At 40.2% G+C, this 22,599-nt stretch overlaps 1 protein-coding gene and 1 pseudogene across 1 annotated transcript in view; both read right to left on the bottom strand.

Moving 5' to 3' along the window:
* LOC145418266 (uncharacterized) overlaps nucleotides 1–22,599 on the bottom strand; it is a 481,506-nt gene that overhangs the window by 401,846 nt on the left and 57,061 nt on the right. The window lies entirely within an intron of this gene.
* LOC145418366 (5S ribosomal RNA) lies at nucleotides 10,666–10,784 on the bottom strand (annotated as a pseudogene).

Genomic DNA, 22,599 nt, shown 5'->3' with positions numbered 1-22,599 from the left:
AATTATAACATTGTTGTTCTGAGATAACTTTTTTTAAAGCATTAATTTCACCCTTAGAAAGTGCTTGTATGAGTTTGTTAGGATTATATGACCAGTAAGACCCAAAAACTAGGTGACGTAGAGAGTTGATAAAGTATTGCAGGTCTTTAGAAGTTAGGTCACAAAAGTTGAGCGTGGATAATTTCTTAACCAACTTCTCAAATCCTAAGAAATGCTGAACAAAATCTAATTTCCTGAGATTAAGGGAAAACCTAAGGCCTTTAGATAAAGCTTGTTTCACTACAATCGACAATATAATATCAGTCATTATACCTGTATATGATTTGCTTAGGAGATAGGTCATTATTATGAATAAAACCCAATTTCTTGAGTTTCTGATACTGAACGGTATGAACCCTAGAGACTGAATTGGAAACGTTAGCAAAGAAAGACCCAAACTTCGCCACGGTGTTTGCGTTCTGCCTAGCGATCCTCTTCCTGTTACGTCTGCGATTTCCACGCTTCAAGTGTGTGTATAGATAGATAGATAAATAGATAGATAGATAGATACCGGTAGATAGAGATATATAGATATATAGATACAGATGGATAGATAGATGGATAGATAGATAGATAGATAGATAGACAGATAGATAGATAGATAGGATGTCCTATGATGAAAGGGTATAACTTTGGGAAAAGAAAGATGAGGGAATTCTAAGTAAACAAATGCAACATCAACATGTGTCCAAATGTTAGCTATTACGTAGCTACAGTTACCGACGGCCTAATATGCCAATTATGAGGGGGAGCATTATCGCCCCATAAGACCATTAGTAAGAATAATGTATCTTCATAAATGTTGACATTTGAAGAATTCTTGGTATGATAATTTTTACTTAGAACTCCCTCTGTCATTTCCCAGAGTTATGCCATTACCTCCCGGGACACCCTGTATACATAGTGTGCGTACTAACACACACACACACACACACACACACACACACACACACACAGAAAGAGAGAGAGAGAGAGAAAGATAATGTAGTTCTATATCAGTTCCACATCAATACATAATTACACACCTTAGCTATATTATTATGCGAAATTAACTGTCCTTCACGCTGACACACAGGAATAATTAGACTTATTTTTAAATGAAGAATGTTGAGGGGCAATGTTGCAGTGATAGCTTGCACTGCAGTTCAATTTCAGACTAATTCGATGTCTGACTCCCTCCAGCCAGGTATAAAGGTGTACATGGTGTCTGTGGGTAGCGAGTGCCATTCTCAATATTGTACAGTGCAGTTCACTGCAGGGGAGGGACGCCTTCACGCAGTGGCACCGACATAACCTTTCTATCCATCCATCCATCATCCAGTCCTACGTTGCCCCATGAGAAGCGTAGGAGCCCTGGGCTAGGCAGTTGGTCCTGACATTTAAGATGAAAGTGACCAACCTCACTCATCCCTGAGTGGCATTACGTGAGCAATAAACCCCAACCATCCCTTGGATATAAACCTTCACCGGCTCAATCCGATTGGACCACAGTAATTACCCACTAAACCACCAGAAGCCAAAATTTGGTTATATGGTTACCACCCAGCGTAGTAAATAGTTTTCTGGTGTACAGGAAACCATTTGGCTTGTCACTCAGTGTAGAGTCCCCCTTAGGCAGAAGGAAGAGGAAAGAATGAAGGAATGAAAGACAGCAGAGGGAGTGCAAAGTCCCCCGTATTCAGAAGGACGAGGAAAGAATGAAGGAAAGAAAGATAGAAGAAGATGGAAGGAAAGAAGGATGGAGAAGAGGACAGGGCAGACACCCGAGAGCAGCACTACATTGAGTGAGTGGATGATGAGCGCCCCCACCTACCACAAACATAACCTTTCTCCAGTTATAAAAACTTTCGTGAATCTCCTTCTTATCCCTCAATGTAGGATAGTGGAAAAAAAAAATAATAAAAAAGCTTCAGCCTGCAGTCCACCTTGCTCTCCATTAGATGAGCCTGGAATTACAACAACGTGATGAACTTTGCATTTGCAGGTTTTAAAGAAATATTTGGTTTTACAGATGCAGGCAGTACTCAAAATGTCACAAGGTTTTCGTCACAATGGCTGTTGTAAATTGGAAAAAGTTGACATATGTACTGTTCCAAAACATCACAACTGTTTTTCGTACAACTGTCGTTGTACATTGTGGGAACCGACAGTGTTCCAAATTATCGCAAGTTTATCCAGGCAGTCGGTGATGTAATTATGGGATAATAGCAAATCTGCTTTATAGGGAACAGTGGAAATTTTGGTATCTACTACTATTTTTTTAAAGATTTACTTTAGATTTAAGCTTATTGTACCATGAACGAATTAAGACCGACTTATAACGACAAGTTATGGTATTGAAGAGGCGTATTAATTAAATTTCAGTTTTATATGTCATGTGTTCTGGAATTAGTTGTTGGTAAATTAAACTACATTCACATTTTAAAACTGGGCATTACTAAAACTCACTATTAGCTGACGAACGAAGCAGTTGTCAACTGGATACAGCATAGAACATTTTGTGAAAAACCGAGAGTTCACTTCCATAATATATCAGGGAAGAGTTTATGGATTTAGATATCGATAAACCTGCCCTTACTGATCTTCCACACAACCCATCGACGTGTCATTAAAGTAAAACCGTTAATTCCATTTCACAGTCTTCAGTGAGGTTGCCTTAGCTGCCCCTTGTTCGTACAGACGGTGGGCATCAGCACCGAAAGGGCTACATGTGAATTTTTGTAATATATAAGAGAATTGTTGGACCTTTGGAAACGGACTGCCGAGTCCAAATCCGGAGTGGGAAACAGAAAGCAATTACCAACGGGACATGATATTATCTAGGTTCAGCAATTTAATGTGTGTGGCTGCAATATATACTTTCAGCTGCAGTTTATCTAATTTATTTGCCCTGCCGAAGACAGCTAGACGAGCTTTATGCATTACTTAAATTGCATGCATGCATTTGTGCGTATAGGAATGTATGCATGCATCCATGTTCTTACCTAATTGTACAGTGTATCTTTGCAGGAATGAGCCAAACTCGTACTGCCCCGTGTTTTGAACCATTTTTATCATACACATCTCTGAGTTTATGTATAGTTTTGCCACACACTATTTCATTCAGTAGTGCATTCCACTACTTAATTGCTGTATTTGGGAAACTGAATTTCCTTACTTTAATTTTTCTGGTCTTTCTTCATAATTTAGATCCTTTAAGCTTGGAGCCCATCTTGTAGCAGCCCTTTGTACCTTTCAATTTTAACTATGTGTTTTTTGATATGTGATTTCCAGACTATAGATGCATACTCCAGAGTTGGTCTATTGAATGACGTGATTATTTTTCTCAGTATATCTTCATTCATATATGTGAATGTTATTTTCATATTAGCATGCAGTGTGTGCATGTTCCTTACTTTCTCATTTATGTGGTCTGCTTGTGAGAGTCTGTTACAGATAATCACTCCTAGATCCTTCTCCTCTTCTAATGTGTGAAGAGTTGAACTTCCTAACTTATAATCCCAGTCTTGTCTTTTTCCTTACTTTTACCAAACTTTGTTACATGACATTTGTCCACATTGAAGCCCATTTTCCATCTACTGCTCCGTTCATGTAGCTAATTTACTTCTTCCTTTAGCTCTCTGTATGTGTTTGTAATTTTCCACTGTATTTTTGCATCCTCAGCAAACATATTTAAACAGCTTCCACTTCCAATGCAGCTGTCTATGTCGTTTATATATATATATACTAAAAACATAATTGCAGCCAGCACTGAGCCCTGTGGAACTCCACTTGTCACCTCTCACCACGATGCGTAATTTCCCCTTAGCACTGTTCTCATGTTGCTTTTTTATTATTTTTTTTTTTTAATGGAAAATCTTGCATCCAACAGTACCTGGTTTCCATGGATTCATCCGGTTTCCAAAAGATCTTTGGTGTGGTACTCTGTCAAATGCCATCTTGAAATCCAAATAGATACTGTCTACCCAACCATCTCTTTTCTGCAGTGTTTCTGCAACTCTGTCACACTGGTAAATAGATGAGTAACACATGATTTTCCTTTTCGAAAACCGAATTGTCTTTCTTTTATCATATTATGTTTTTGTAGAGTGAAGGAACGTTGTGAGGTAGATGTGGATGTGGTTGAGAAGATTAGGAGAAATACACTGAGGTGGTTTGGACATGTGGAGCGAATGGAGAATGAAAGACTGACTAAGAGGGTGTATGTAGGTGAGGTGGAGGGAGGGAGAGGGAGGGGTAGACAGAGGATGAGGTGGAGGGATGGAGTTGAGAGGTATATGAGGGAGGGGGGGGTGAGTTGGCGGGAGGGTAGTCAAATGGTGGGTGACAGAGTGACTTGGAGGCGTTTTGTCTGCGGCCACCCTTTGCGGGATTAGGGCGTCGGGCTATAGATAGATAGATAGATGTTTTTGTAGACGATTTACCCAAGTTTTCCATATTAACTTTTATATCTTACGATGCTGGTCAGCGATACTGGTAGGTGGTTAACTGGATTTTGTCCATTTCCTTTCTTGAAAAGGGGAGCAATGTTTGTTTTCTTCCAGGTATCAAGTAATTTACCTTGTCTTTAGGATTCCCTGAATATTAAAAGTATTGATCTGCATAGCTTTTCCACACATTCCTCTAATACCCACCATGAAATCTCGTTAGGACCATTAGCTTTGCCTTTGTCTAATGTATTCATTTCCTCCTGTACCTCTTGTTTCGATATACGTTTATCTGTTTGTATGTGTGGGCAGCTCATTCGTTTCCCTCTCTCTCAAATCTACTTCCCATTTTGCTCGTTTTCATCTTCAGAATGTCTACCTCAGCTGCTAGCTTAGTTGTTGCATCTTTTCGGTGTAAGTACAAATTCCTTTTTTTTTTTTCCTTTTGCAGATACAGTTCCTTTCTCATTTTATCCAATTCCAATTTGAAAATTTCCACTAATATACGAAATATATCCAAATCCACCATGTCTGTGTAGTCATCTTGTTTTTTACTGTTTCCCTTCCTCTTACCTAGAGGCACTTCACTTTGGAACGTTACCTTACAGAAAGATAATTTCTACTTCCAGTCTGGCATCTCTCTGCTACGTGTGTCTGTGCTGTGATTCACTCGGCATCCGTCTGGCTGCTACTCAGCGAATTTCTTAGAGTTCTGATTATCTGATAATTACTTTCTTTGGACTTTCTTTTTTTGCTTCTATTTGCTCTACAATAATAAATCATCTCTATTTTAGCTTAGTACCCAGCTGGAATCATTTTTTGTACACTTAGGTATTAGATGCAGCAGAGCGCTGTGACTCACGTCTGGCCTGTATGACGTGCGCCACGTGTATGTATGCATGCATGCATGTATGTGTACATATATGTATCAGAGTCAAGTATCTCAAGAATGCCTAATCAAATTTGGATCTATATAAATAAATTCATCTTGCGTGGGTCAAAAAAGAAACTGTTTAGTTTTGATGCTGTTTGATAAAAGGTCAAGGACAATGGGTAAAATCAAATTTAATAGCGTGGCATTATCCCATGAATGCATGATCCAATACAGATCAAACTTGGATGGAAAGGAGCGACTCAATGTGGTGAATATCGATCAAAGATCAATATCACGACTCAACGCGAAGTTCGAGTTTGGCGTAGCTGTGCTTTGTGAGCACTTTGTGTTCTAGCTATTGTAGTAACGCAATGCCTGACACCCACCAACAGCCACAGTAACTGTGCTGCCTGAAGGTTTTAATTTTGTTACTGTAGTAGCGTCACACTTGGCACACCCACCTACAGACGTAGTCACTGTGTAGCCTGATGTGTTACGGGGATGAGAGTCAAAGTGAACCTTAATTTTTTAGCAGCTGAGATGGACCAGCGATGGTGAACGATCTGTATCCGGTTCGGTTCTTGGGTCAAAAAAGAGACCCTGTCCCGTATAAGTCCTGCAGACATTTTTTCAATGATACGCATGGTGAGACAGAATATACAGGTGTTCGCATAATCGCCTTCACACTGATGGGAAAAAACGAGTCCCGTTTCGAAAAACTCTCTCTCGTAGCCGAGGACACTCTAATCATAATTTAATTTGCAGAGTTTTTTTCTCTTTATGGTTCTGTCCTTCTTCAATTTTTCACTCCCAAGTTTTAAAACTGTATTTTCTCTTTCAATATTTCATACAGCGGCCACAGCGCCTGCCCCTGACTTGCCTGACTGCATCAGCACAGAAATCATGTTACGATGAAGGGGAAAAAAGATAAAGAGAAAAGAAATGCAGGGAAAAACGAGCATACGTGCCTTGATGCAAGGTAATGTGCGGAAGGATACTTTGTGCATATCACGCATGCTTTCGTGATGTATGTTTTTCAGGCGTGATTTTTTTTTTTTTTACTCTCTCTCTCTTTCTTGTGTTCTCGCTATTATCATATTCTAGTAAGCTTAGGGGAATGCTCTAATAGCGGAGTGATTAATGAACGATATCTAATAATGCAGGTTGGACGAGTGTCTCCTGTGGTGGAAGGACTTGCCCGGTGGCAGGAAGATTATAATCAATCAAACCGCCACCAGATTGACGGGGTTAAGTCGCATGTGTCCTTGCCTGGGAGATCAGATGTCTACCAGAGCTGCATGAAATCGTATGACGCCAGCAGGAATAAAACATTGATGTACCTGCTTGACAAAGGAAAAATTTACTCAGCGAGTAGGACAAATATTTCTTTCTTTTTTTTAAAGTTAAGTCTCACTATCTTCAGACGATTATAATTATGTATCTTTGGGGATGTTCTTCGAAGCAGAGGGCCTTGTTAACCTCAATACTAGAAGCTGCTTTACTTTACCTCCTCAGGTCGGTGATATAATTTTATAGAGTGGTAGGTGGTGACGCTCACCATCCACTTACTCAATGTAGTGCTGCTCCTGGATGGCTGCCTTTCCCTCTATTCCTTCCTTCTTTCCTTCCTTCCTCTTATGTCCTACTTTCCTTCTTCCTTTTATCTTTCTTCTGTCCGTGGGTGACTCTACAGAGTGACAAGCAAAATAGTTTCCTGCACACCAGGAAACCATTTACTACGCTGGGTGGTAACCATATAACCATACTGTGGCACCTGATGGTTTAGTGGGTAATTAAGGCGGCCCAGCCGGATTGAGACTGTGTCGGTTTATACCTAAGGGGAGTTAGGGCTTATTGCTCACGTAATGCCACTTAGGGATGAGTGAGGCTGGTCACTCTCATCTTGAAAGTCAGGACCAACTTACCTAGCCCCGGGCTTCTTCGCTCATGGGGCAACACAGGATTAGATGATGATGATGATGATGATGACGTTACCTTCGCAAAAAAGAAAATAAAGTAGTTGGAGAGGTTTATGCTTTTACCCGGATCTGTCTGTCAGTCTATCTCTTTGTCGATGAGATATCTCAGAAAAGTTATTGTCGAACTTTAATGAAATATGGTGGATCGGTGGGCACTGGGTCAGTGAAGAGCTGAGTGGACTTTGATGTGGATCCAGATCCGAATGTCGGAATAAATTATATATTTTAGTAGCGTCGGTGGAGGTATTCCTTCTCTGAGACTGTGTAACGACGACAGACTAAGACCGTAGAAATAATTATCTCCGCCATCGACCTTGGACGGAGGTTAGATTGTAAATCACAAATTACAGTGGCGATGATGGATCCGTGGGTGCTGTCTAGTGTATTCAGTTTAAATTATTTCTTTGTCAGCTTAGATAGGCTCCCTGATAGTGACAGGGTAAATATAGGCTATATGTAATCTCATTTATGTCTACCATATTTTGGTTTAACCCGCCCCGTCCCGACCACTTTTTGACCACTGGTACCCCCCAATCCCGACCATTTTTTGACCCTTTTTTTTTTTGCTAAAACTTTCGCTTTTGGTGAGAAACATCGAAAATTCATAGAGAAATCGCTCACCTGAGGTTTAAAATACTCATTACAGGTAGGAGAGCCTCCTTACCTTACTGGGTTTTCTATCAGGCTGGCACCAAAGAAAACGAGTTCTATGGGAGGATAACTATTTCACACCACTCATAAACGGTATTTATTTATTTACTGTTACAAATTTATATGTAGTACAAGAGTATATTGGTTTTCAAGCAGTAATATAGGCATTATAAGCATTGTTTCACTCACTAATACCTGACCTTTTTTTGCCACATTACCTGATCATCATTTCTAACTGTTTCTTCCTCTAATGCTATGTAAAGTTTGTCCTCCACATTGTCATTGATTGGGGAATCACTCTGGCCCTGAATTTCGTACCGTGGCATGACATGGCTATACTGGCCAGGTCACTGATAACAGGTGAATTGCTGAGACAATAGTATGCAGGGGGGGGGAGGAGGTCATGCTGGGTAAGGCATTGTCTCTGCCTGGCATCTTGTTGAGGAAGGTGTCACGTGTATACGTACCAAAAATGACTCGTGAAAATTGAAAATTGTGGAAATTATGAACCTTGCAATTGCAGGACGTTGAAGTACGTCCCCGAGATTAGCTGTGACAAAACGTGAGGACGTGGAAGTACGTCCCCGGGACGCCGCGGGTTAAAAGATCTAGACATAATAAAAATAAAACATAACAATACATCCCCTCATTCACTTAAACTTCAGAAATCGTCTGATGACAAATAATAAATACTGACGTACGTTTAAGTGGTTAATCATGGGCGGATCCAAAACTTTAGAAAAAAAGAGAGGCGTGATTCGTATAAGAAATGTCGTAAGTTAGAATCCATGCTGATACATTATCAAATTCCGCAGTAGTTATTAGTAAGGTCTTCTTCAATTAAATAATTCATTAATAATTTTTGTGTAAGATATTTATTACAAACACTGTTGAGTATAACCAAGGTCTTTTATTATATGTGATCATTTGTTTTCAAGAAAAGGGGGGTGGGTTATGCCCCCCACGTCCCCCTCCCCCAAATTCATATCTGTTAAGTATTTCTGAATGATTACTTCATTTTCTACATTGTTTTCTTTACTAAAAAAAAAAAAATACTAATTCATTCAGCTTACGAGAGCCCCTAATAATGAAAGGCTAACGAAGGCTGTATCTAACATTGTTAATTTAAAAAATCTCTTTCCAGTCAATACAAACACCAGAACAAAACAGGAATAAAATACATAAAAATCATCATTTAGGCCAGGATTTAATGTATTGTTATGAATGCCAGATTTTTCACTTATAACTCAGGTGCATGATCAGGGATTTGGCACCCCTTCTAACGTGGCAGCGTCCGGATTGACTTTACCGGATACGTTTATGCGAAGCTACAAAACGTGGTGAATATTTTTGGCGTATCCAATGGAGCCAGGATCCCGGGGGCTTGAAAGATGAGTGAATGGAAGCATGGCTCACTGGATTGGGCAAATTTAGGCTGTCTGGACATTGTTACTCCTCACCCTGCCCTAGGGTGGGAAAGGAGGTCCAGATGATGATGATGATGATGAACTGACTAACACTAGTAAAATGATGAAGTGCGAAGGAGAACTGGAGTTGTTCGGGAGATGGCTGGTAGAGTTGAGCAGAGGGTGTTGCGATGGTTTGGGCATATGGAGAGAATGGATAATGAGCGATTGGTGAAAAAGATAACTAGATCTGATGTGAGAGGTGTAAGGCTGAGAGGAAGACCACGAATAGGATGGATGGACAGTGTGAAGAGAGCGCTGGATGCGAGAGGGATGTCTGTTGAGCAAGGAAGAGTGGCTGTGCATGACAGAAATAAATGGAGAGAAATTGTGAATAAATAAGTGATGACGCAGCCCTGAGGGGATATTCTCCCGCATTTGGTCTGATCAGCTAGTCAGGTCAGGTGCGGGTAAGGGGATGGGTCTGTTATGATGTGGCAGGGGTAAACCAGTTCTGCTGTCGGGCCCTGCTGCGGATGTCACTGATTGCATTGCGCAGTTGACCCTTGTGCGGTGTGGTGCGGTGAGGATCTGTCCGTTCTCCCCTTTGGGGCTAAGATGCGAATGAATGTGTTTGAATGGATGAGTAAGTGGGGAGTGTGTCGTCCTGTCTCGGCTACCTCCCTTTCCTTGGGGGAAGCAGCCTAGGTATATATATAGATAGAGATAGTAATTAACTCCAAAAGAAGAAAATATTCTTAGGATAAAGAAAACCTTCTACTTGTATGAAGATTAATCCAGTCCCAAGGATGGCCTCTTAAATAATCCTCATCTTGCTGCAGCCATATTCTTTAGTTTGACACCCCACTTAGGGTAACTACAATAATACAGGCAATATCTAAATCATCAAGTTCGATAATCTATCATTACCCCCCAAAAAAAAATCTTTTAAAATGAAAATTATAATATATATTAGGTGTCATGAGTTTCAAAAGTTTAACATAATTTTCTTGACACTCGTCGGGGGTCCGATCGAATGAAGTGAGGAGCCTCAAGACTCATATTCGTATCGATTTGCTTCCTGAGATGCCATATGGGCACCTAACATTACGCAGCCTACGTACTGAACTGTAAAGTACATGCACTTACATACATACTCTTATTCATTTTCATTCATTGCCAGACGCCATGTATCCCAAACGGGGTGGTCAAGGGCTTAGAGTTAATTGTTTTACGGGGAGGGGCACTAATCCTCCACCAACCCCACTTGACACGTAGGGAGAACGTTATGCCAACAGCATCTGGTGTTCCCAGGCGGTCACCCATCCAAGTACTAACCAGACCCAACGTTGCTTAACTTCGCCGATCGGACGAGAAGCAGTGTACTCAATGTGGTATATATATATATATATTTCCTGTACCAATGAAACCATTTACTATGCTGGGTGGTAACCTTATAACCGGGGTTTCTGGCAGGGTTAAGTGTTCCCCAGATTCCCCTCTTCAAAATCACTTAATCATGGCAGTCGTTTCAGAGAGCCTCGGAGGGCCCAATACCTGCCCAGAGACCCAACCAAATGGGCAGATTCGCATGACCATGTGCAATGTGAGAGGAGTGAATGTGGAGAGCAAGAGGGTGGAAGTGGTGAATGTGTTCAAGAGTGCGAGACCTGCCGTGATGGCATTGTGTGAAATGAAGATGAAAGGATGGGAGGGTGTGAAATGTGTAAGATCGACATTGAATAGGCGAGGAAAATGCAAGGAAGGAGTTGCTTTGTTGATGAATGAGGTGTGGCAGAGTGGAATGAAAGACTACAAATATGTCAGCTCGAGGTGTATGTATGTCAAGTTCGAGTTTGAGAAGGAGAAAGTGGCAGTGATTGTAGCATATGCACCGTGTGAGGACAGAAGTGAGAGAAAGACAGGTTTTGGGATGAGCTGGATGAAGTAGTGGGAGAAATGCCCAGGAGCTACAAGGTGATCGTAATAGGGGATATGAATGGAAGAGTAGGCAATGGTCCTCCTAAGGATGACATAATGGGTTGTTATGGAGTACCAGGAGAAATTGGTAATGGGATGCAACTAATGGATATGTGTCAGGAGAGGGTTGTGCATTTGCAACCCACATTTTAAACACAAAGATGCCAGTAAATATACATGGTATAAAGGGAACGGGGATCGTGTTGAAAGAAGGCTGATTGATTACGTGCTTGTAGAGAGGTCGATGCTGGGAATGGTTGCTGATACAAGGGCCGTGAAAGGACGATGTGGAGGTCCGTCAGATCATATGATTGTGGTATACAAGATCAAGCTAAGAGCAGTGAGGTGGATCAGGAGAGAGAGGAGCAGTCAGGGATAAAGACTGAAAGTTGAGAAGCTGAGGATCAAAGAAATGGCAGATGATTACAGGACCAAAGTAGAGGAGGAGTTATGGTCAGTGAACTGGAATGAAATGGATCCAGACAGCCTGTGGAATGCATTTAGGGACTGCTTAGTTAGGAATGCCAAAGTGGCATGTGGTGTGGCAAGATTAACGACAAAGAAGAAAGGTATGGCATGGTGGGATGAGGAGATTAAGAGAGTGGTGAGAGAAAAGAGGAAGAAGTGGCTAAAGTTATTACAGGATAGGGATTCAGCTAAAAAAAGAACTGAATATACTAAGAGCAAGAAGCACGTAGAGACTATTGAAGAGGAAAAAGAAGGAGGTAAATGACGATCTAGAAACAAAAATGAATGCGAACTACTCTGAAAATAGGAAGTCATTCTGGAAAGAGGTACGGAAATGTAGAAGTGGGAGTGGAAAGAAATGTGATGATGTAAAGGATGCAAGTGTTAGATTATAAGCCATGGGGATAAAGTAAGGACCAGATGGAATGAATATTTGGAAAGCCTGATGAATGGGAATAGGGAGAGCAGAGCAGCTGTAAACATGATTGGTTTGGGGTGTGTGCAGAGATGGAATGCAGTGCCAGGAGACGTGACACTCGCACGGGTGAAGAGTGTTGTGAACGGAAGAGCAGCTGGGGTTGATGAGGTGTATGTAGAGATGCTTAAGTGTAGTGGAGAGAGTGGAATGAAGTGCTTGTTGGAAATATCTAAGAAGGCATGGATGAGTGAAACTGTTCCTGCAGAGTTGAAAAAGGATATGATCTTACCCCTGTACAAAAAAAAAGGTGAGCGAAGTGAGTGCAAGAAGTATCGTGGCATTAGTTTATTGAGCATGGTAGGGAAGGCATATGGAAGAATTATTATGAAGAAAGTATAAGAGATATCGGAAGTCCTAGTGAGTTATGAACAAAGCGGCTTCAGGAGTGGCATAGGATGGGTGGATCAAATATTTGCAGTGAGACAAATAGCAGAGAAGGCTTGTGAGAAAGACCATAAGGTGTTTATGGCATTAATGGATCTGGAAAAAGCATACGACAAAGTGGACAGAGAAGTATTGTGGAATGTTTTGCGCATGTACAGTGTGGATGGTAAGCTGCTAGGTGCTATCAAGAGCTTTAATGATGGTAGTGAAGCATGTGTAAGGGTTAATGAGCATCTTAGTGAATGGTTCACGATTGGTGTGGGTCTGCAACAAGGTTGTGTGATCCCATGGTTGTTCAATATATATGTGGTTGGGGTAATGAGAAAAGCAAAAACACGAGTAATGGAGAGAGGGATGGCCTTGGAAATGAATGGTGATGGATGGAATATCTCAAATTTGTTGTATGCTGATGATGCAGTAGTCCTTGCAAGTACGAGACAAGAACTTGGTAGGATAGTGGAGAGTTTTGCTGATGTCTGTGAGCGTCCAGCCTTGAAAGTAAATGTAGAAAAGAGCAAAGTGATGGTTATTGAGAGAGAAGGTGACTCCCAGTGCAATGTAACAGTGAATGGAGAAAGACTGGAATTGGTGAGAGAGTTCAAATACCTGTGTACAGCGATAGAAAAGAGAAGAAAATCTGCAAAAGAAGTTGAAAGTAGAGTGACACAAGGAAGAAAAGTAGCTGGTGCAATGAAGGCCTTGATAAGAAACAGAGGATTGAGAGTTGCCGCTGCACAAGGCTTACATGAAGGAGTGTTAGTGCCAACTTTAACATATGGATGTAAGACTATGGTGAGGCATGAAAATGAAAAGTCAAGAGTAAGAGCAGTGGAGACGAGGCTGCTGAGGAATGTTTGTGGAGAACAAAGGGTGGATTGGATATGAAATAATGTGAATCGTGAAAGATGTGGAGTGAGGAAGTCGGCGGAAACCAGAATCGAAGAGAGTGTACTGAGATGGTATGGTCATGTGGAGAGAATGGATAACTATATAGTGGTCAAATGGTTTATCTGAGGAGAAGGTGGAGAGATATGGTGGACGAGTGTGTGAGGAAGAGAGGTTTGGAAGTCTGTGAGGCTAGGGAACTGACAAGTTATCAATCTGGTTGGATGAATATTGTCAGAAGTGCATGACAAGGGATTTGGTACCCCGTTTGAACGTGACAGCGTCAGGATTAACTCTATCGGATACGTTAATGTTTAGCTACAGAACGAGGTGAATGTTTTTGGTGCATCCAATAAAGCCAGGATTCCGGGGGCTTGAATGATGAGTGAATGGAAGCATGGCCCATTGGTTTGGGCAAATTTGGGATGTCTGGACATTGCTACTCCTCACCCTTCCCTAGGGTGGGAAAGGAGTTTCGGATGATATATATATATATATATATATATATATATATATATATATATATATATATATATATATATATATATATATATATATATATATATATATATATATATAGTTTAATCTCTTTCTGCTCCAGAAAGACCATGTACTGTACCTCTTATGCTTTTGAAGAGGAATTAGAAGAGGTCCAGGAACTTTCTATTTCAGTTTTCCCAGACTAATGCACAGTATTTGTGCACTCTTGTTTACTATTACTGGTAACCTCAAATGACCTCTGACCAGTGACCTCAAATGACCTCGGAGGTGAAACTCACATAGCCTACAGTATGTCCGAATTAGAGGTCATATGAGTCTGCTTGCCAAAAATTGGGCTTCTGGGCACAGTCGCTCGAGCGTGTATTACTGGTGACCTCAAATGACCTCGGAGCTCAACCTCACATAGCCTACATCCGAATTGGATGTCATGTGAGTCTCCATGCCAAAACCTAAGCTGCAGACAACATTGTTAAATTCAGCAGTGTACATGACAGAGCAGCATTGGTTGTAATTAAACTATGCCAAAAAAAAAAAATGAACGTAATACAAGTATATGCACCAACTTCTCAAAGCTCAGATGAAGAAACAGAAACATTCTATGATGTCATCTCCCAGATTATGGACGAAGAAAAGACCACATATACTATACTCATGGGAGACTTCAATACAAAAGTTGGGTAATCAAGAAATGGAGAAGCACGTATGGGAAAATTTGGAGTGAGAGAAAGGAATGAATGAGGAGAAATGGTGGTCATTATTGCTGAAATGTATAACGTGAGAATAACGAACACATTCTTTCACAAAAGAACAAGGAGAAAGTGGACCTGGAGAACCCCCAAATGGAGAAACAAAGAACAAAATCGACTTAAATATAGCAGATAAGAATAACACGATCACAAATGTCATAGTTATCAGCAAAGTAAATATAGGAAGTGACCATAGAATGGTGGGTTACACAGCCAGATTCAATTTCAGAAGTGAGAGAAAGATTATTAAAAGATAAAAAGATATGCCCAATAAAAGTAAACAAAAACAAAGCAGCCTTTCAGTTGGATATAAGGAACATATTTCAGGCTCTAAATAATGCTGAATGTGATATTGATGAGCTGAGTGACAGACTAATAAAAGTGTTAAGAGAATCAGCAGAGGTAGTAGGAAAACCTAATACAACCAAAACCAGGAAATATTAAGAAAAGACACTCAAGCTTATGAAAAAAAAAAAGGAAAGAAAATGAAGGTAAAAACAAAGACGAAATCGAACGAACGGATTAAATAAGCTTAACAACAAGAGACAGAGCAGAGAAAACAAAGAGAAACACGAGATCAAAGGAACCATCAAAAAAGGAAAAAGTCTGAAACAGGTCCGAAGTAAAGTGGCACTAGGAAAGCAACAACTTACATCACTGGAAGGTAAAACGGTGAAGTAATTAAATGCAGAGATAAGATGGTGAAGAGAGTTGAAGAATTTTATATAGAACTGTAAGCATCAAAGACACCAGTATCAATAGCCAACTTTTCAGACGACACAAGTGAAATACCTGAAGTAACGCCAAACTAAGTAAACGTATCCCTTAAAAATATGAAACGAGGGAAGACTCCGGGAGGATAGAGAATAGTAGCAAACTTACTGTTGGATGCAGGAGTACAAAACAGGCTTGCTTATTTATTTACTCAATGTATAAAAAAGAATAAAATTCCCAAAGCATGATGTAATGCAATAGTTATTTTACTTTACAAAAAAAGGTGACTCAAAAGATCTTAATAACTATCGACCCATTAGCTTAGTATCAGTCATTTATAAACACTTCACTAAAGTCCTTACGAACAGAATAACAACAAATCTGGAGGAAAACCAACCTCGTGAACAGGCAGGATTCCGAAGCGGATATTCGACTACTGATCATCTACACACAATGAATCAGATAACTGAGAAAACTACAGAATATAATAAACCACTGTGCTTAGGTTTTGTTGATTCCGGAAAAGCTTTCGACTCAGTGGAGCACATAACAATTATAAATTCATTGCGAGAACAAGGAGTTAATGAGAACATCTTAAAACTGCTCGAAAACATACATAAAGAGAGAACTGCTACGGTTAAACTACATAAGGACTCGAAATAAATTAAGATTGAGAAGGGCGTGCATCAGGGAGATAGAATTTCACCAAAATTATTTACAGTATGGCTAGAAAGTATTTTCAGAAAGCCAGACTGGGAAAACAAAGGAGTGAAGATACTGCAGATGGAGAAAAGCTAAACCATTCAAGATTTGCAGATGACATTGTCCTAATCTCAGAAACAGCAGTGACATTACAAGAAACGTTCAATTAACTGAACAGAGAAAGTCTCAAAGTAGGGCTAAAGATGAACCGGAGTAAAACTAATGTTTGATCCACAAACACCACAGAGCGTCATAAGAATAAGCGAAGATATTCTTGAAGAAGTCGAAGAGTACAATTACTTGGGGCAAATACTAAAATTAACGAAAGATCATGACTGCTAAATAAAAAGACGCATTACAATTGGATGGAAAGCTTTCCGTAAACAGAGATATTATGAAAAATAGCTTGCCAGTTTGAATGAAACAAAAAGAATATAACGAATGTATAATTCTAGCTATGACGTATGGTTGTGAGACCTGGAGACTGACAAAATCGATGGAAAATAAATTCATCCGTTCTCAGAGAGCAATGGAAAGGTCAATGTTGGGAATATATTTAAGAGACAGGAAAAGATCAACTTCGGTGAGAAAGCAAAGTCAAAGATATTATATAAGTTATAAAAGAACAGAAATGAAGGTAGGCAGGTGATGTAGTAAGAATAAGAGATAACCGATGGAGCAAGAGGCTGACTGACTGGACACCAAGAGATAGTACGCGTAGCAGAAAAAGGCCAGACAGGAGGTGGAGAGATGAGATAGAGAAATTTGCAGGTAAAACGCAGAAAAGATTGGCTCAGTTTGGGAATTCGTGAAGACGGTTAGGAGAGACCTTTCTTCAGCAGTGTACTTGTAATGGTAGATGATGATAATAGTGGTGGTGATTTTATATATATATATATATATATATATATATATATATATATATATATATATATATATATATATAATCTCATCAGCTGTTTGAGTGTCCGCTACAGGACCGGCCTATCCCAACCGAAGTGGGGACGATACAGCCAATGTATCTTTACCAAGTGGCTTAGGCTGTCTGGTAGAGATTGTATGCAGGATGAGAAGTGCTTGTAAGTGTATCTGTAGTGTTGGAGTGACTTTGGATGTGTGTGTAGTCTGTGAACCAAGTGTAATCAGCCCACGCAAGCCGATTGGGTGCAAGCACACTTTTACAGTATACGACACTGGTTCAACCACAGCACCCCTTGTGTCCGCCAATGCGGTACGTGGCTAGAAGAACGCTCCTAAAGTTTATTACCCTGGCGGGGCGCGAACTCTCGTTCTTCAGTGCACGAAAACGCACACTTTACCACTGTACCACAATGCCTCCATATTTATGTAGATAGATAGATAGATGATATACCCATTTCTCTCTCTCTCTCTCTCTCTCTCTCTCTCTCTCTCTCTCTCTCTCTCTCTATATATATATATATATATATATATATATATATATATATATATATATATATATATATATATATATATATATATACAGGTATAAATATATGTAACTATACCTCATACCAATTAATCTGGCCAGGCATGTTTGGCAATACTGTTCCCGTCGAGATTCTGATTGGCTGGAGGTGTTTGTTCGATTTCGTTGTTGCTTAAACCGATACTCTCTTTATCAGATGTGATACTGAGTTTGTCGACAATACAATCGTCAAAAGCAATAAGAAATCCGTTATATACTTAACAACAATGAAATTTGCGTAGGAAGATAGAAATATGAGTCAACAAAGTATTATAACAGTCCAAGTCAAGGTCAGCATTCGAACAATTCCTTTAAATCTCCGACACTCGGTAATATAACAAAAAATTAAGGAAACCTGCTTAATCTAAGCGTTGGTATAACACACATTTAAATTTTAAGATCAGTCCGTACTGTGATAATAAAGGAAATATAATGAAATAGTTTTCCTTTAGCAGACTTTAATTTTCGCAATTTTTTCAAATCTCCCTTCCCGCACAAGTCGTCTTTTCATTAGAATTTTTAATTATTCAGAGTTGTGGCACGATTTAAGGGTGCAGAGTGATCTTAAAATTCAAAAGTGTGTTACACCAGTGCTTAGATTAAGCAGGTTTCCTTAATTTTCTGTTATATTATCGAGTGTCGGAGATTTCAAGGAATTGTTCGAATGCTGACCTTGACTTGGACTGTTATAATACTTTGTTGACTCATATTTCTATCTTCCTACACAAATTTCATTGTTGTTAAGTATATAACGGATTTCTTATTGCTTTTGACGATTGTATTGTCGACAAACTCAGTATAATATCTGATAATAGAGTATCGGTTTAAGCAACAACGAAATCGAACAAACACCTCCAGCCAATCAGAATCTCGGCAGGAACAATATTGCAATACATGCCTGGCCAGATTAATTGGTATGAAGTATAGTGCCTGACCACGCAAACTTGCAGGACAAAATAACAATCTATCACGAAATATATGCATATACCAGTATCTCTGTTTCATGCCGTTGTTCAGCCCACAATGACCAGTTCTGGTCAAACTGTAGAAAAATATTATTTTCGTACAACTTCGTTTGTCACGATTTCCGACAATTTCGCGCAGTCGTGTCACAGGCGATCGCCAAAATTATTTTTGGAATTTTTCTGACACTTCCTGGACTTCTGCTGACCTTATGCAAAAAGAATTAGGTCGGTATCTATTACCGTTCGCGTGAAAGGAACGAACAAATGCACAAACAGACACACGCATAAAGAGCTTGACTTTATTATCTAGAAATAGATGGATAGACAGGTAGATGGACAGATAGATCGGTAGGTAGATAGACAGAAAGGTAGATATCAGTATCTATCTCTCTCTCTCTCTCTCTCTCTCTATATATATATATATATATATATATATATATATATATATATATATATATATATATATATATATATATATATATATATATATTATGTGAAAATTTTTTTTATGAAATAATGCTCTTTCATCCTTTGATAAAAACAGATTTCCGAATATCAAAATTCTATATAAAAATCAACTACTTTTAATACAGGTAATACACACACACACACACACACACACACACACACACACACACACACACACACACACACACACACACGCACGCACGCACGCACGCGCACGCGGAGGGGAGGAAACTTCCATGACCCTTTCAGTTTAGCAAACTTGGAAATTCGTGTAAAAAGCAGGGATATTAATGGCTTAAATATTCAGGACGTTCCTGCTTAGCAATTAGTGATAATTACGCCACTCAACATGCACGACATACCCCAACTGTAATGTATAGACTCAAATAACACCGTTCACTAAATACAGTACATAGCATAAACGCATCACTACACAGACACGCAGTCAATCGATATACGCAAAACTTTTTACACTACGCAGTCATTAAAACTTGTTTTACTGGTATTTTGTCTTCATGCTCAGGTAAACATGCGAATACATACAACTGATAGGGAGTGGGTGGAGTGAACGTATGAAGGTGGAAGGGCCAGGTATAGCTTTCATAAGTCCATATTACAGTATATCAAGTAATGATGAAGTTGAATACTATCGTCTGGTAGCATTAAAAATGCAATTAATTATCATTATTTGTGTGTGTGTGTGTGTGTGTGTGTGTGTGTGTGTGTGTGTGTGTGTGTGTGTGTGTGTGTGTGTGTGTGTGAGAGAGAGAGAGAGAGAGAGAGCGCATCAATACTTTCCTCATAAACGGTTTTTATTACAGCCACACCCTTATTAGCTCAAAACACACGACACTACCCACACCAACAACAACATCACCCACACCACACTACCAGCACCACCACCCACAGTAGTCCACCGCACCAACCATACCAACACCTCTCTAGCCTACACTCACACCATCATACTACCACACAACACCATTCACACAGCCACACTGTACACAGTACCATCACTGCCACACTCACAATACTACGCCATCCACACTACGACAGCACTTTAATCTGTCTTTGATACCGAGTTACGTATTCAACACATCCCTGATGTTTCTTGCTCTACAGCACTGTTTTTTAATCTTAGGGGTGCGCTCCCCCTCGGGATGTGTGAACAGTTTCCAGGGGGGCACGAGGACCAAAAGTTAGGGTAATGATTGCCCTCAATAAATATGTCTCTCGTGATGAACCACTGATTTGTGTTCATTCCTTATTTTGTCTCTGCTCCCATCTGTGCAGCATGTTTGTTTGTGTACCAATGTGAAATACATATCTCTCTTCCGCCTGTCGTCTGGCCGCCTCTCTGCTCCCTTTCATCTTTATTCTGGCCATCTCGGGAGAAAGACAATGCTCATAAGAAGTCTGACGTCAAAGGGTTGGCCAGACATTAGTTCTTCAGGGTTTAAGAATAAAATCGCGCTGTCATTGGGATTCGTTTCCATTTCCTGGTCGTACACAAGTCTGCCCGTCCTTTATTACCTCAAAATTTCAAACTGCAACAGTGCCACTCGCCAGTCTTGTCTGAACAAAACAGCTCCCCTTCGCCCACGCTTACGCTTTGCTTCATTCAACTGATTGCCAAATGTCATAATCATATGATCCAACGATACTGATGTTTCTGTTGTATGAAAATATTTGATATTTGGTTCATTTTCCGTAGTTAGGAACATGTTTCCCAAATATACATTTACTGTATTATGATCAAGCTGGTTCTGATTATGACTGATATTAATGATAGTGGAATAAAATTTATGAACATATGTGGTGGTCCTTATGACCCTGTGTTGTAATTAGATTTATGACCATGTTGTGTGATGCTGTTTTTTCCCATATGGTGTGGTGGTTTGTAGGAGTTTATGGTGTGGGGGAGTTTATGGCTATGAGGTGTGGTAATGGTTATGACGATGAGTTATGGTTATGTTTATGATCTTGTGCTGTGGTGGCGTTTAGTTCCACGTTCTGTAGTGGTGTTCACGACCATGTAGTGTGTTAGTGTTTATGACCATACGATTTACTGATTTTTATGACCATGTGGTATTGTGGAGTTTCTGACGACGTAGTCTGGGTAATGTTTACAGAGGTGTTGTGTGCTGATACTCATGACGATATAGTGTGGTGATGTTTATGACAGTGTGGTGTCATGGTGTGTATGATATATACATTATATATATATATATATATATATATATATATATATATATATATATATATATATATATATATATATATATATATATATATGGTATATTAGTGGTGGGTGGGGGTTCCCATCATCCGTCCACTCAATGTAGAAAAAAAAAATGGGAGAAATGGAGTTCCCCCGAGCTAAGCCCTGTATTGGACTATATAGCCCCGCTAGGGTTACAGGAGGGAGCTACCCCTCCCGGCACGGCAGCCCGGGCGAGGCTCGAACTCGCAATCCCCCGATTACGAGTCCAGCGCGTTACCACTGTACTACCGCGCCCCCCACACTCAATGTGGAGATGCCATATGATCTCTACACTGAGTGACAAGCCAAATGGTTTCCTGTACCCAGGAAACCATTTACTACGCTGGGTGGTAACCATATAACTGTGGTTTCTGTTAGGGTTAAGTGTCCCACAGATTCCCCTGTCCAAAATCACTTAATCATGGCAGTCATTTCAGAGAGCCTCGGAGGGCCCAATACCTGCCCAGGGACCCAACCGAACGGGAAGATTCGCATGGCCATGTGGAATGTGAGAGCTGTGAGTAAGGAAAGAAAGAGGCTGGAAGTGGTGAATGTGTTCAAGAGCGCGAGATGTGCCGTGATGGCATTGTGTGAAACGAAAATGAAAGGGTGTGAAGTGGAGGAGTGGGGGGATGTGAAATGTGTTAGATCGGGGATGAATGGGCGAGGAAAATGCAAGGAAGGAGTTGCTTTGTTGATGAATGAGGTGTGGCAGAGTGGAATGAGAGACTACAAATGTGTCAGCTCAAGGTGTATGTCAAGTTCAAGTTCGAGAAGGTGAAAATGGCGATAATTGTAGCGTATGCACCGTGTTAGGACAGGAGTGAGAGAGAGAAAGACAGGTTTTGGGATGAGCTGGGTGAAGTAATGGGAGAAATGCCCAGGAGCTATAAAGTGATCGTAATGGGTGATATGAATGGAAAAGTAAGCAATGGTCCTGAGGATGACATACTGTAATGGGTTGTTATGGAGTACCAGGAAAAAATGATAAATGGAAGCGACTAAAGGATATGTGTCAGGAGAGGAGGTTGTGCATTGCAGGGTTGAATAATCAGAATACAGAAAGTTTAAGTCCTGGACTTCATTATGATGCCCCAGTTTTTAGACCCCAAACCAGCGAAGTGCATGGCTATAATGGAGATCCAATTAAGAAGAAACCTCAAGAATTTGATGGTAGAGTATCTTG

Source organism: Coenobita brevimanus, chromosome 113 (assembly GCF_032717465.1).
Source record: "Coenobita brevimanus isolate Jiangsu-jjx chromosome 113, ASM3271746v2, whole genome shotgun sequence".
NCBI classification, from domain to species: Eukaryota; Metazoa; Arthropoda; class Malacostraca; order Decapoda; family Coenobitidae; genus Coenobita; species Coenobita brevimanus.
This window is presented reverse-complemented; position numbering and strand designations above follow the sequence as displayed.